This window comes from Rousettus aegyptiacus, unplaced genomic scaffold (genome assembly GCF_014176215.1).
Source record: "Rousettus aegyptiacus isolate mRouAeg1 unplaced genomic scaffold, mRouAeg1.p scaffold_m13_p_11, whole genome shotgun sequence".
NCBI classification, from domain to species: domain Eukaryota; kingdom Metazoa; phylum Chordata; class Mammalia; order Chiroptera; family Pteropodidae; genus Rousettus; species Rousettus aegyptiacus.
The window spans coordinates 94,799,341-94,814,006 of NW_023416286.1; the positions used below are offsets into that span (position 1 = coordinate 94,799,341).

Below are 14,666 nucleotides of genomic sequence, written 5' to 3' on the forward strand. Positions count from 1 at the left end.
GACTGTTTTAATATCGTGCATCATGGGTAACCATCAGAGAAATAGCCCCTGGGTCATTAAGGTCTATGTATAATTTATCATAGGATAGAATCTGTCCAAGATGCCTTAACGGAGAAGGTGCATAGTTCATTCTTTCAGTCGAGTATTGATGGGGCACCCGCTCTAACTAATTACAGTCAAGAACGGTACTTTTTTATTTCGCCTCCTCCAAGCTTACTTCTGATTCTCTGCAGTGGACAGTTACCGCCTCCTTTTACAAGGAAAAGGTAGCGATGATTCTCATTACCGGGGTCACTACGCTTTTCTCTACATTATGACGCCATTCCACGAATTCACAAAGAACAGTTTGCATCGCTGTTGAACTTCAGGCAAGAAGAGGAGGGTGGAGTTTAGAAACATGTGCGAAACCACGTCGGGTGCTTTCCCTCTGTCTGTGCGACTTTGCAGCTGACCTTCCCACCGGGTTTGGCGGGGCGGGAGTAAGACCTTCAGGGAGCATCGGCGCACAGCCCGGGGGCCGCCGCGCCCCTCGCGACCGCGGGCGTGGGATGTGAGACGCGCCGTCTAACCTACCTGAACTCGAGTTTCTCTTGGTAATAACATGAATATAAAAAGGTCTAAAAACAAGATTGTTCAAAAATTTCAAATCTATTAACTGAGCGACTTGGTCCAAAGCAGTATTTCCCCATATTCCTTTTTTCTTCTACTCCACACCCACTTGTCAACAGTTTTGTTTGTTTGTTTGTTTTTTACAGCACCTGGTCTTCCTGGGTGGCCTCCCATCCAAGTACTGACCACACCCAACTGCCCAGCTTCCGAGATCAGATGGAACCAGGCTTGTCCAGGGTAGCACGGCCATAGCCCGTCCACAATTCTTATTGACCTCCTGCTTAACCACGACCTCGGCCTGAAGCCCTTGACGTCTTCAGACTAAAACCCCACAGACGTCTAGGGGCGGGAAGCCGGTGCCTCCGCAGGCCAAGGCCCCGCGCCGGCCGCAGAGTTACTTTTCGATATCTGAATCGCGAGGCAACGCCCGGGGCGTCCGCCTCTCTCGTCTCCCCGCTCACGCCTTCAGGCCAGCGCGCGCCGTCGCCCGGGCGGCCACGAGCCGCCCCCCGTCCAGCGGCCTCCCCGCGCCCACGCCGGTCCCCACTTATCCCCCACGCTGCAGCAGCATCGGCTCGCGGGTCCCCTCGGGCGCTGGCCCTGAAGCCCTGTCGCATGCGGCTCTCTGACCCTCCAGGCCCCCGCCCGCCCCCGTCCACGTCCGCCGCCTCGCCCTCTGCGCTGCGGACGCCGGTCCAGGGCCAACGCCGAGGCCCCCGCCTCCCTCCCGCCCAGAGCTGGTCCCTCCTGCCAAACCGGCTTGTTCCATTTTATGCATTTTACCACCTGTTTTAGTTACATATTTCACTAATGATTTAAGTTTTTTTCAAGAACAAATGAGATGATTCCTTAGATTTATGCAAGTATAAATCCCCAAAGCTCTCGGCAAAGTTTCCTAATTCATCGAACACAGCGTGGGCCTGTCTCCATGGTGACAGACACTAGATCACGGACATTTTGTTCTTTAGCATTGCTTTGATTACCATGAACAGGTCAGCGAGGATTACGTGATAATTTATATTTTTATGTGCAATGTGCAGAAAATACTAACCTCTAATGATTCTCTTTCTGTTGCACTGATTTTCTTTTAATTTCCTAAATTAAAGTTTTCTTGTAAATATCTCAAAGTCGAATATACCAGACACGAGAGGGGAAGCAGTCGCTCTTCGTAGACCGTTAAGCTTCTCAAATCGGCTGGCTTCACAGCGGCGGGTGCGCTGGGGAGCCCTGTGATTTATAATCACGCGAGGCCCCGAGGTATTTGGAAGTCTTTGTTTTAGAATCACCTTCTAAGCCCGTGGTACTTGTCTTTAAATTTCCTCCACACAGGGGTCTTCCATCTCTGAGGGTGGGTTTTCGTTTTGGGCCCAGACACTTGGTGCTCAGTTACCCATCTGAACTGTCCAGGGTTTACGGGGACCCTGGCCGCTCTCCCCGTCTCCTTTCATCAGCTGCCAAATTGGCCACCGGCCGCCCGAGCCCATCCAAGCTTCAAGGCGGCCCACAGACCAAGCCTTCTGCTGCCTGGGGCGGGGACCCGCCTCTTTCCTTTCTCAGCAGAGTTGGTCTTATTACACATCACCATGTAGACTTCGCTTTCTCTCTGGGAACTTCCCTTACTCTCTAAGGCAGGAGAAATCGCTCCTTCCGAGTGCTCATGCGGCCCCTTTCTGCAGCATTTCCATGCGTGACTGTGATTTTCTGTGTCTCTGCTCACCGAGAATACAGAACAGGTCTTCTTCAGAGCTACATTCCCTGACCTGGCAAATTCCTGGCTCATGTCACCGGTAACAAGCCTAAGTTCAGTTACGCTCTTCGGTGACCAGAGAAAAATGAGATGAATCCAGTATATGAACATTTGGGATTTTCAGGGATCATATATTTGGTGAACTGAGGACTTGGCTTTAGAGCTGACCAGTAATCAATGGCAATGAGACTGTGCTTTACTAATGCTCACAATTTCACTCAGAATTGTCTCTAGCATTTTTTTCATCTGTGTTCAAAGTCTTTCAATTTTATTATAAGCTGAAAAAAAAAGCATTTAAAGTGACTAATCAGTGTCCCTCAATGTGAATTAAATTAACACAAGCCTTTCCACGAGTATTCAGAATATTTTGAATTTTCTACTGTGTTATAAAATCTATCTCTATCAATAGAAAAAGAGACATGATAGAAAGCATATTTTATTAGCTTATTGGTTTTAAATTACCTTGTGAAAACTACTTTGTGAAAAAATATGAAATCAATACTTTTAATTATACGGTGAAACTAAAATAGCATTTTCTCATCAATTACATTGGAAATACGTATTCAAATGTTTATCATGTATGAGGCACCATGCTAGATGCCGAAAAAGATCTGTGGATTTATACTCGAATAGTTTACGAAGAATGGGGCGGATAAAACATGCAGGAAGAACTCTCAGTAAAAAATGAAAATAAAAAAAAATAATATTTGCAGAATCAGAGTTCAGAAGGAGGAAAGCGAGGTTATTCTGAGGGAATGAAGGAAAGCTTCACGAAGGCGATTTCATTCCAATGTGTTTTGAAGACACGTCTGTGGGAAAACTCATTATGGAGAGTCCACGTCCTAATCCCAGTTTGAATTTCCAATCTTACATCTGATTATAGTGTTTCTGTCCAAATTTAAGATTCAATTTGCAGTTAAGAAATGTCCAAGTATATAATTTCTCTTAATTTGTACGAATTTGCTAACTATATAAGCACGTAACTCTGGGCTGTATGGCTGCATTTCCTGTCGTTCATGCACGTATTGGTGAAAGCATGTATTATTTTAATTTTTAAAAGTCGCGTGCCGTGTGTCCTCTACGCCGTCGCATCTCGTCAGGGCATCGGCGCAGGGCCACACACGCGCGCATGCGCGGTTCCGTGTGCGCAGAGAGGCAGACGGGGGTGGGGGGCAGGTTCTGGAGCCGAGTTCTCAGCCTGCTGCCTCACACCGCTCCCCACCCTCGCATTCCCGTCCCTTTCCCGCGCCAGCCCCCCCCCCCCCCGCTGCTCCCCACCCCCCCACCGGCTCAGACGTCTTCTGCGCTGACTACGAATAGGCGACGCATCTTCTGAGTCAAACGCCGCAGCCCTCTAAGGCCTCCCCTGATTCAGTCGGCCAAGATCCGTCTCCGGCTTTGATGTTCTCCCGACGTCCGAGTTCCTCATCGACGGCGCCGATTACGTCCCGTCTTCAAGGACGGCTCTCTTGGGCGTGCCCCCTGCTGCGCACTGGCTTGCAAACTCATGCGACGCTGGCACCTTAATTGCGTTTTTTCCCAGCCGCCATGCCTGGCACCTCCTCGGAGCCCATGAGAATTGTCAACCCACTTTCCGGCATCCGGAGAGACAGTTACTGGCCAACTGTGTCCCCAGCTCCCAGCACTAAAAGGCATTTGACGGTGGCTTAGTAAACGGATTCGTGGCTCAAGAAATGATTGTAAAATTGTTTTACAAACTCTGAGAAAAAATATCCACATAAGTTAATATGAAAAGGGTAGAAAGAAGTTTTATTCAAGGCTATTAGCTATGCATGCCAAATTCTATTTGTAAATTTACTTGACATGCTAATGGAACTAGTTTGGCAGAGGAAAAAAGTTTATATCAGAATTAAGACTACTTAGGCATGCCATGATATTTATTTTATGTACCTAAAAAACAAAACAGATAAAGAGGGTCATAATAAAGTATTCTGATTTTAATACTAATTTAAATTTTACCTCTCAATATACATTATTAACTTATATGTCTTACATGACTCAAACGTTTATCCTTTTTTACTTGGCAGGTCTTGTCAGAAATGATTTTCTGTTTTGTAAACTAGATTATTTTTGAATATGAGATAATCTTTTATGTAAAAATATGTGAGAAGTATGCATTTATTTAAAAACATATATATGATAGATTCATTTTAGTAAGCACAGTAAAAAACATTCAACATTTCGTTAAGACATATATTTCAGAAGAGAATATAGATACAAATGAATTCCCCAGTTTTACAAGAAACTTAGCATCAGATAAGGCGAAGCTGGAGAGAGGCTTGGAGAATTAGGCAAAGGTAAGAATAAAAGAAAAAGAGGTAAAATAACAGAAAATGAAGACCGATTGTCAGAAAAACTTGGGATATTGGGGCAAGTATTAAATGACAGTTCTCCATAAGGAGACAGGAAAAAAATGCAGCAAAGACAATATTTGAAGAGACAGTGGTAGATCGCGTATCATAATTGATTGAAGGCCTCGAGTAACATAAGCGAAAAGGCAGAATGCATACAGAGAAAACGAAACTTCGGAGGAAAATCTTAAAATCAGTCACAAAAAAAAACCACAGTGAAAGGAGCAGCAAGAAAACTCACGGCCGATTTCTTCACCAAAAAATGGAAACTAAAAGGCAAGGAGCAATACCGTTAAAGAACTGTCGTCGACAGAGAAGCCTGCGCCTCGCGAAAATACCTTCAAACAACGAAGACATTTTCAGATAAACGAAGACTGATTAAATCCTAACGGGGGATTCTGGGAGAAGAAAAATGACATCGGGTAAAGGCACAGAAATACGACAAGACTAGGGAACAGAGCAACGCGCGAGCTGATGGGTAAATAAGAAAGGACCGTGAGTGCAGCAAGGACAAGAGTCAGGTTTTGTGGGATTTAACTATATTAAAAAGATAATTGAAGCTCAATTCAGCAAACTTTTTTTTTGCTAAATGTTTTGCCTTTCTCCTCCCTCAAAAATATAATATGGCTCATGTGCATTATTAAAATGCATAAATTGGTATCCCCTTGGAAATTTGAGGGAAAACGTCCTTAAAATCCACCTCCAGTGATTGTAAAAGATGGGCTAGATGTTAAAGTGACTCGTTTCCTCCACAATTTAAAGGCAGACGTACCTAGTAAACTTAAACGAGATGCTTCTCTGAAATATAAATGAACCATCATCCACGCAAGAGTATTAATAGAAAAGAAGTAAGGTAAAGTGTGTCTAGTACACGTTTAATATTCCGAAGTGCCTCCGGGCTTCCTCTGCTGGCAGTAGGCGATGACTTTTTAAAGAGAAGCTTCTTGTAGGTGATCGCTTGCGTGACGCGACATGCTTCCTCGGGCAGCGGTACGACTCAGCAGAGGAAGACAAAACGTATTGGGCATGTCGGCAACGAATGGCCGTCAGGAGGAGGACAGAGGTTTCAGGACCCAAATGCATGCTGATATCACCAAAAAAACCCCCCAAAACCCAAAACAAACAAAAACAAACCAATAAAAAAAAAAATACTCCTGTGCCGTTAACGGCGAGGAGGACTGTCCTGGCGTCCTCTCTCCCCACGGGGGCTGCTCATAGTCTTACCGAGTCAAGGGCTGTGTTGACGGCCCAGGGTTCCCCATGCCTTGAGAAGTACGCACGCGCGCACACACACACACACGCGCACACACACGTGCACGTGTGCACACACCTGCACATGATATCTATGCAGTATGATAAAATACATCATGCAATATTAGTACAAAAATAAATAAATGGAAAATGCACTGTCTGCACGCTATCATTATTGGGAAACATCTTAAAAGAGGAACTGAAATTTGCCACTCTTCTCGGAGATCAAAGAAAGGACAAAGCGCAAAGGAGGCTGGCGTGGCCTTGGCGGAATGATCCGGAAGAAGGAAATCTGTCTGTTACTGGAAAGCGAAAACATCTGATGTATTTCTAAATCTATATTTTTCCCTCTGCATATGTCACGTCGATAAAAACATTACTTCATTTTCTTTGTGCATGTTTTTTTTTTCTCCCCTGCTTAATTCAAGGTATTAACCATAATATCTCATTCTGAGGTTTTCTCAACCGAAAAAAGAAAAAAATCAATGAGAAACAGTGAGAAACAGAACCATTACTTCCAAGACTAAAAATTGAAGAGTTAAATTAATGATGATAAACTATCTGCTTATTAATGCCTGGGAAAGAACAAGGGAACACGGTTCTAATCAATTCCTGGATTATGATGTGCATAAGGGTATACCAACGTCGACGTTACGACATGAGATTGTTTATACCATTAATTGCTAGTTCATCACTCACAGTATAATGGATGTGTTCACTGTGCAATGCTGTGAGGCGTGTGTGCTCACACGCTGCAGAAACCAGGCATGAATAGCTGCATTTTTTAATGACTAAAATCACAAATATGTGATTTCTAAGTTGCAATTATCATGGCAAAAAGAGGAGAAGACTTAGTTACAAACATACATCTTCGGTGTCACAGGGCATCATGAATACATGAACCGCCCCTGGAGTGCAGTGTGTGAATGCTCTGGAGATGATGGCAGGTGCCCGGAGGTGGCCGGCTCACGCCTCCGACACCATCCACACACATAGCCGAGGTCCGCCCGGCGCTCCCGCCGAAATCCCGGTGCCTGGCTAAACAAGCGTGCAAACGCTTTCTGTTCTGAAAGTCAATGCGTCTACGAATATTTATCCATTATTTTCAGCGTGTTTCCTCTTTGTGAAGCCACGTATTTATGGGATGTGTGCTCACCAAAAGTTTCGTGGGGGCACCTACAATAACGTACACTTTCTTTTTGCGGTGCAAGGGAATCTTTCTCACGATCACTGTTCATACCATTTTCTTTCGAGGTAAAAGCCAGGTGAGTAATTTGTGCTATTTATCACCAAGGGCTCCAGCCAGGTCCCTCTGGGAACTTCAGCGATGCTGACTGTTATGGTTTGAATGCCAGTGTCCCCAACAAACCTGTTCTGAAACCCCGCAAGGTGCTGCTACCCGGAGCGGCCTTTGGGAGGCGAATGGGTTAGGAGCATTGAGCCCTCGTGACGGAGTCGGTGCTCTTATAAAGGGACCCCAAAGAGCTCCCCTGCCCCCTCCACCACGTAGGCACACAGCAAACAGACGGCCTTCGAGACAGCGGGCTCCCACCAGACATCAAATGTGTCGGCGCCGTGATCTCGGACCCTCCAGTACCCAGTCGGGAGAAACGAGTGTTTGTTGTGCACAAGTCCCCTGGTCTGTGGCATTTTGTCATGGTGGCCTGAGCAGACGGGGTCAGTGGCCACCGCAACAGAGGAGCTCTGGGAGGCAGTCGTGAGCAACGAGATGTGTTTCGATAAAAACCGAAGTCACACCCAGAGGGCGTTAAATTCTAGCATTTGAATATTTAACCAACACTTCAGCATGTTGCAAGCATTTTAGATTTATTATATTTATATCATTGAACCACAGTTGTTCAAAAGTACTAGTTAAGTTTGTTCTGGTAGATAATATAGAAATATTATTCCATCCCGGGTGTAACGCTTGGAATTTTGTCGGTTCTCAGTACATGTTGTTAAATGTGTGTTATTAAACTGAACATGTTTTTTAAAATAATATGTATCTATAGATACTGGTGATGACATTGTTGCTACAAGTGGCTGTTGATTTCTTCAGTGGATAACGCTACAACCAGAATGGAAGTCGAAGAAAAGGTGAAGTTCAGAGTAAGTGTGTGTGTGTGTGTGTGTGTGTGTGTGTGTGTTTGGTTTGCTTATGTTTTTGTTTCGTGTACTTGAGGACACTGTGAATAGCCCAGTTTTTTGCAGGTTGTTTCTCAGATAACGTGCAGGTTTGTTTTTGTTTTTGTTTGTTTTCGTCACTTATTAAAAGGTCATGGGTATAATTTAAGCTTTCCTTGATGACCCAAATTGACTTTGCAGAACTCAACTCTATACATTTCTGCGCCATAATGATGCCCTCAGACCTTAATGAGCTCCGCAGAGCCGGGGACCCTACAGAAGCCCAGCTGCCTCGTGGCCGGGGCCGGCTGTCTCATTAGGATCCTCGCGCCTGAGCTACAGCCTCTGAGTCCCCCTCTCCGCTGCCAGGCGTCCGCTGTCCTGCATCGGCCCTCTTGCTATTAAACCGAACATGTTTTTTATCCAGCGGAAATTCCCAGGGTTTGGTGCTCCACTCTGCTCTTAGCTCGGCAACATTCCCTGAAGGTTTAAGGCACGTAGGGCGGCTACAGCTACACCACCCTGAACGAGCCCGATCCCGTCTGATCTCGGAAGCTAAGCAGGGTCGGGCCTGGTTGGGATACTTGGATGGGAGACCACCTAGGAAGACCAGGTGCTGTAGGCGTAAACAAATAAAATAAAAATAAAAAAGGGATTGTAAGCTGACAAGGTCCCAAGGTCCTCGGGATCTGTGAGGTCGACCAAGGGTTGCCTCGCCTATAAAATAAAAAAAATCAAGCACTAGAGCCAAGCGCACCCTTTCCTCGGCTGTCTCTTCGGCGCTCACTACCTGTCCTGTGGCGCATGGTCAAGCACTGACCCAATGGCTGAGTGACCACCAGGGACCACACCCCAACGCAAAGCTCAGAGCTGAGCGGGAGCAGGGGCCGGGAGCGACTGCTTCTTCTTGGGCCAGTCCGCAGAGACCCTGCTGAGCCCGACCGTGACCGTGACATTGAGCCATTGCTCTGTGGGGAGGAAAGGTGGGGCCGGAGCCCGAGTCCTGCCCTGGAGCTGCCAGGGCCCGCAGGTGGCTCTGGGGCGTCCGCGTGGGCCTCAGCGAGGTCGGAAGAGGCAGAGGCCCGAGCAGGTGCGCGGCGCTTGGTGACAGCGGCCGTGGAGAAACACGCTGCGGCCAACGCAGCCCGGCCAGGACCAGGACGACAGGCGCTTTCACGACCCGCGGCGCCTGAGGGTCGCGCGGACGCCGGGCGGCTGCGACCCCTTCTCCGCCCGGGAGGTCGGGGCTGGGGGCGGGGCTCCGGCCTTCCCCGGCTCCTCTGGCGTAAATTCCCCTACAGTCCAGTCATTGTGCTATAAATCCTACACGCATACAGTCCTGTGTGACAATTATCTCTCAATAAAGCTAGAAAAAAAATGAAAAATTTCTCCTATCATGATTAATTTCAAGCTCTTAATAAGACTATTAAAATTCATACCTCTTTTATTCTCTTATTGATTGCGTTAATTAAAATTTCCAGATGAATGCCGTGTAAAAGTGGTCAATGCGGCATATTTTCTTCAGTCAGAATGCCTTGAACTATTCCATTTCGTAGACCGTTTTTTAAAAGTATCTTGCTCGATCTTATATTTGATAAAGTTTATAAAACTTATGCGATCTTCTATCTGACTAAGTTGATAGATATCAGAAATGATTGCTAAATTGTATTTATTATTTTTAATATATAAATATAAATTTATAGTTTATAATATAAATTCATGACTTATAATCTGATCTATTTAATTTTCTAATATTTAATCCATTGTAATACCACTAAAATAAATTCCCTTTACCTTTTGTATATTAATCTTTTAATTTTACTCTCAAATTCTACATTAATATTTAGAAATTTTGAATCAGCCTTTGTAAGATTTGCTATAGTTCCCCTTTTTTGTGTGTTTTCTGTTTTGTTTTGTTTTTTTTTATAAATGTGAAGGTCAGCATTTTTTAAAAAAATTATTATTATTTTTGTTGATGTGCTCCAGGAGTTTTAAAAAACCATTAGATACCTTGACTATCTGAGTTGTGGTCAGCGATTCGCCGACGCCGGTCCTTGGTCTCGCTGCGTCTGCGCGGTCTGGGGGTGATCTGTTCTCGCGGGGCTGGGCGAGGCAGGGGTTCAGCGCCCCGCAAAAGCACGGGGCGCCGAAGCCCCTGACACGCCGCCGCTGAAAAGCAACGTTAATAGAACTTCTGCAGAAACGTGAGCGTTAATACAACGCTCACGTTTATTCCCCCTTTTAACACGTACATAGCAAATTAATTAACTATTGCTGCAGCATGACTAAACCTTTGCTATTGTCATAATAAAAAAATTAGCGTAATAATTTTGGTGCTAATTCTGCATTTTTGGCATACTGTTTCATCTCAATAGAACGATCCTTAAGCATAGGAAAATGGCTATTGAATGGAAGCAGGAAATAAAAGAGAATGCTCTTAGAGTCGTGGATTAATCGTAAATTATAAACAGCTTATAGGATGACTATTTGAAGCACTTAAAGTTTACAGATAATCACACTTCATAATGGAAGTAGAAAACAAACGAATACATCTTTATATATTTTTTTATGATCAGGATTTGTAAAGCTCTGAAAAGATCCTATTTTAAAAATACTATGATGGCGACTGTCATTTATTCAGCACCACCTTTTCTGGTTGCCTCATGTGCAGGATCTCTGTCACTTGTACCCCAAATCCCTTAGCTGTTATTATGCAACGTCGTTTCCATTTTATGGAAAAGTTAGTATTTTTTAAGGGATTTGTACCCCAAATCCCTTAGCTGTTATTATGTAACGTTGTTTCCATTTTATGGAAAAGTTAGTATTTGTGACATGCTCAAAAATCTTATAGAAAATGGACTCATTTGCTAGGCCTGCCATAAAAAAATACCGCCAACTGGTTGGCTTGAAAGAGCGAAATGCATCGTCTCAGAGTCCTGGAAGCTACAAGTCCAAAATCGAGGGTTCCTCGGGGCCCCCTCGCTCTGCGGCAGGCCCGTTCCCCCTGCTCCCCTGCTCGCCCCCCCATCCCAGCTTCCCCTGCTCCAGGCGGTTTGCCTTTGACCTCCGGAGTCTCATGCACGTGGAGGCATCACTCCACCCCTTTACCGGCCACCTCCTCTCTGCGCCTCTCTGCCCACACGTAAACATTTCTCTCCCCTTTTTACAAGGACACGGGTGCTATGGGATTAAACCCAGCCTATCAACCTCATTCAACCCGATCACTTCCCTAAGACCTGTTTCCATATAAAACCGCATTCTAAGTTACTAGGACTTCAACATGTGGTTTATTTATTTATTTTTTTAAGAGAGGACACAATTCAACCAGAATAGATAATAGGAAGCAACTATATATTTCAACCTGTTCTTTCAACTTCGAAACCTGCGTTTTGCTCTGCGTTCCCTGATGCTCTCATCAGAACTACGAGTATAACGCCTTTCGGGTTAACATTTGAGATGGTTAAATGCCTGCTCGCCTGGCTGTCTTCACCCCTCAGACGAAGCCCCTCCAGGAAGATACGTCACGTTGTTTATGACTGTATCCTCATCACAGTAGATAAGCATCCAGTGTAGCATCTCTTAGTAGCTACTAATGTGCTGTGCAGAACTGGTTGACAAAAATCTAAATGATTCCAGTATTTTACATAGCCGTTTGAATGCTGAGATCACATGCTATAAGTCAGCGGTTGGCTCTTTCTGATCCTTTAAGCCAAAGAAATGACAAGAAGGTGACATGCTTGGCAGCTGTGCTCGGATTCATTGTTGGAACGTCTAAGGAAGCTCGGAACAGTAAACAGAGGCAAGGCATTTTTCACAGCTTTAGCAAAGCTGACGTGCAAAAAGCCCGAGGAAGCGCGACAGCCCCCATTTGGCTCGCCACAGTGAAAGAGCGTCACTGATTAATGGGCGAAACATCCTGGGACGTAGGTACATGAGACCAGACCTCGCATCGGCCTGAGTCGGTTATGACTCTGCATTTCTGAGATGGAAGATCGCGTGGGAAACGAAATGGGAAGAGTACACTAAGGACAAATCCCATCTGGTGATTTCTCCAATTGTTCGCCCATCACTTTATCCACGCATCCATGTGATTTTCCATGCGTCCATCCATCCGCCATCCGCCCGCCCGCCCGCCCCGTCCTCACAGCACGCTAACAGCGGCGGGAAGCCTCGGAGGGGCCGCCCTGACCTGTCCTTCGGGAGCCTTCTCAGACAGTAGGGCGCGTGCTGTGTGCGCGCGTGCGCGCGCCCCCCGGAGCTGCGCAGACTTATCCTACAGGTGCAGCGGGAGCATCTTCTCTGTGTTGCTTCCTCAGCATCGTACATTTTTCTACTTAAAAACTCCCCTAAAGTGTCAGCCTTCTGTCGCTTTCGGGACTGCCCGCCGCCGAGCACATCGGCTCCTTCGCTCCCTTCCTGTTCCTCCCTCGGCCGCCGCCGCGTCCGCGGAGGCCTCGAGCCCCCGGCCTGGCCTCCGCACTGCTGACCTCCTGCCACGGAACGGCCTCGCGCTCGGCCGTCCGCTCCCGGGGCCCCGCTGTACAACTCGCCACTGCTGCACCCGTAGCACAGCCGAGTCTCAAATCCACGCGTCCCGCCCCACGTCCTCTCGTCCCCAGACCCGGCGCGGTCCGTGCTGCCCCGGGGACGGAGCCTCCCTGCTCCGGTTTAAGGACACTTCTGGGCGCTCCCGAGTTACAGGCTCCAGAGCACATCTGGACTGATGCATGGGGGAAATCATGAGACGGGTGATTAGCAGTCATGGGAGGGTACGCACCCCGAAGTTCAGGATCGTGTTTAGAAAAGATGCCAAAAGGCGAGGTCTCAGGGAGAGTTTCTGGAGAAGCGATGTCCAGACTAAATCCTGATTCTGTTATTGTATCAACTCATACTGCGATTTTAGCCGTGATGCAAATTATTTCCATTGCAGAGACATAGCACTTAAAATTTGATCTACACCAAAGAAAGCAGTATTTCTTAACAGTGGTCGTTTCTTCTTAAAAGAAAATATGTATCTGCTTTTTAAAGCAAATTTTACAATAATTACAAATTAGCTCTCGGAAACGGAACTTCCTTCCCGAGTCAACGCGGCACTGTCTTGTTAATAACGTGCTGTAATTATTGCATTTCCTCATTACGATACCAACTTCTGATGTTTCGAGATCGGGTCCAACTCTACTTCCTTCATAAAGAGCTCATTTTGAGAGAAATATTCGCAATAACTGAGATACACAAAGTAAAATATAAGCATTTCTAGCATTCGGAAGCTGTCACAAGTCGTCACCTCTCCTTGGCAGGCACATGCGGTTAATAAAGAAGACACGGAAAAAGTCCTTACTTTCTAACAATAATGGTGGCGGTTCAGGATCCCGGTGGCCTCTGCCCCCTACGTGGAGACCCACACGCGCCCGTGCCCCTCCCTGGCCCCTCGGCGTGACCCTTCCACGCGGGCAGAGAGGCGGCTCTCCCAGGGCTCAGCCTGACCACGGTCTGAGCCCTGCAGACCTGACCAGGTGTGGTCCCCCTCTGTCCTCACATAAACCAAGTTCTCTCATTGATTTTTATCCAAATCGCATTATTTGTCTTCAAAAGATATGCTTAAGCATTTTCTGTGTTCATATCTTTCAGTTCTATTTGAAGTAGAATTTTTTTCCCCAAAAAATCAAGGAACCAAAAATGAAATAAAATATAGAAGTGACCAAAAGTATAATTTGGATCAAAATTATGTGCTTTTTAAAAATATCTTCTGCATACTAGATTACAGTCAGAACACACATTTTTGGTAAAGAATATCATTAACTTCTGCGGCCCATCACGGTACAATCACATGAAAAATGACACACTTCAGCTTTTTTCTATTTCAGTAGAAAATTATTGGGTGACTCTTACAGGCCAGTGGCTGTGCTCTGTACGAAAGCACACAGATGACCTTACGGCAGCCTATGGCCTGCTAAGGGGGACACAGGTGGATCACATTGGATCTGGAGAATAGAGCACCTGTTAAAATTACAGGTGCTCTTAATGCAGACATCGGTGCCATCTCCGACCATTGTTAAAGAGTTCTTTCATTTTTATGAAATTATATTGTATGTAAAATTATACAAGAGGTTCCTTATTCAACCTTTTTGTATTTATTGATCTTTACATTGAAAAAAAAAAAGATAGAAAAAAGGAACTAGGAAAAAAGCTTCCTCAAATTTCCCCATGCCTAACCTTCCCAATTCAATCCTGATCAAAATGTGTATTCGATAAATAAAGCTGTGTGAAACGGGGTGATCACAGTTGTAGGGATTAATAGTTAGATGCCCAGAGCTCTCTCATCTAGGTTACGAAGTTTATGCCACACCCCACCTGCTCCCACAGTGAGCAGGGTTTTCCCTATTTAATTATAATTACTAACCAGAGTTCCTGAGAGTTGTGACTGAGAGTTGTGTTATAGTTGCGACTGAGAGTTGTGTCATAGTTCAGCGGCCGGTCTTCAGTCATCAGCCGCATGCAATCCTGTAACACGGGGTGACAGAGCCCCCCACCATCAGCGAGGGGGTGGACGCTGAGTTGCTGGG

At 45.9% G+C, this 14,666-nt stretch overlaps 1 protein-coding gene and 1 pseudogene across 2 annotated transcripts in view; one reads left to right on the forward strand and one right to left on the reverse strand.

Moving 5' to 3' along the window:
• The window catches only part of CSMD1 (CUB and Sushi multiple domains 1), a 1,035,440-nt gene that overhangs the window by 773,310 nt on the left and 247,464 nt on the right, over positions 1–14,666 (reverse strand). The window lies entirely within an intron of this gene.
• LOC118609475 lies at positions 8,608–8,728 on the forward strand (annotated as a pseudogene).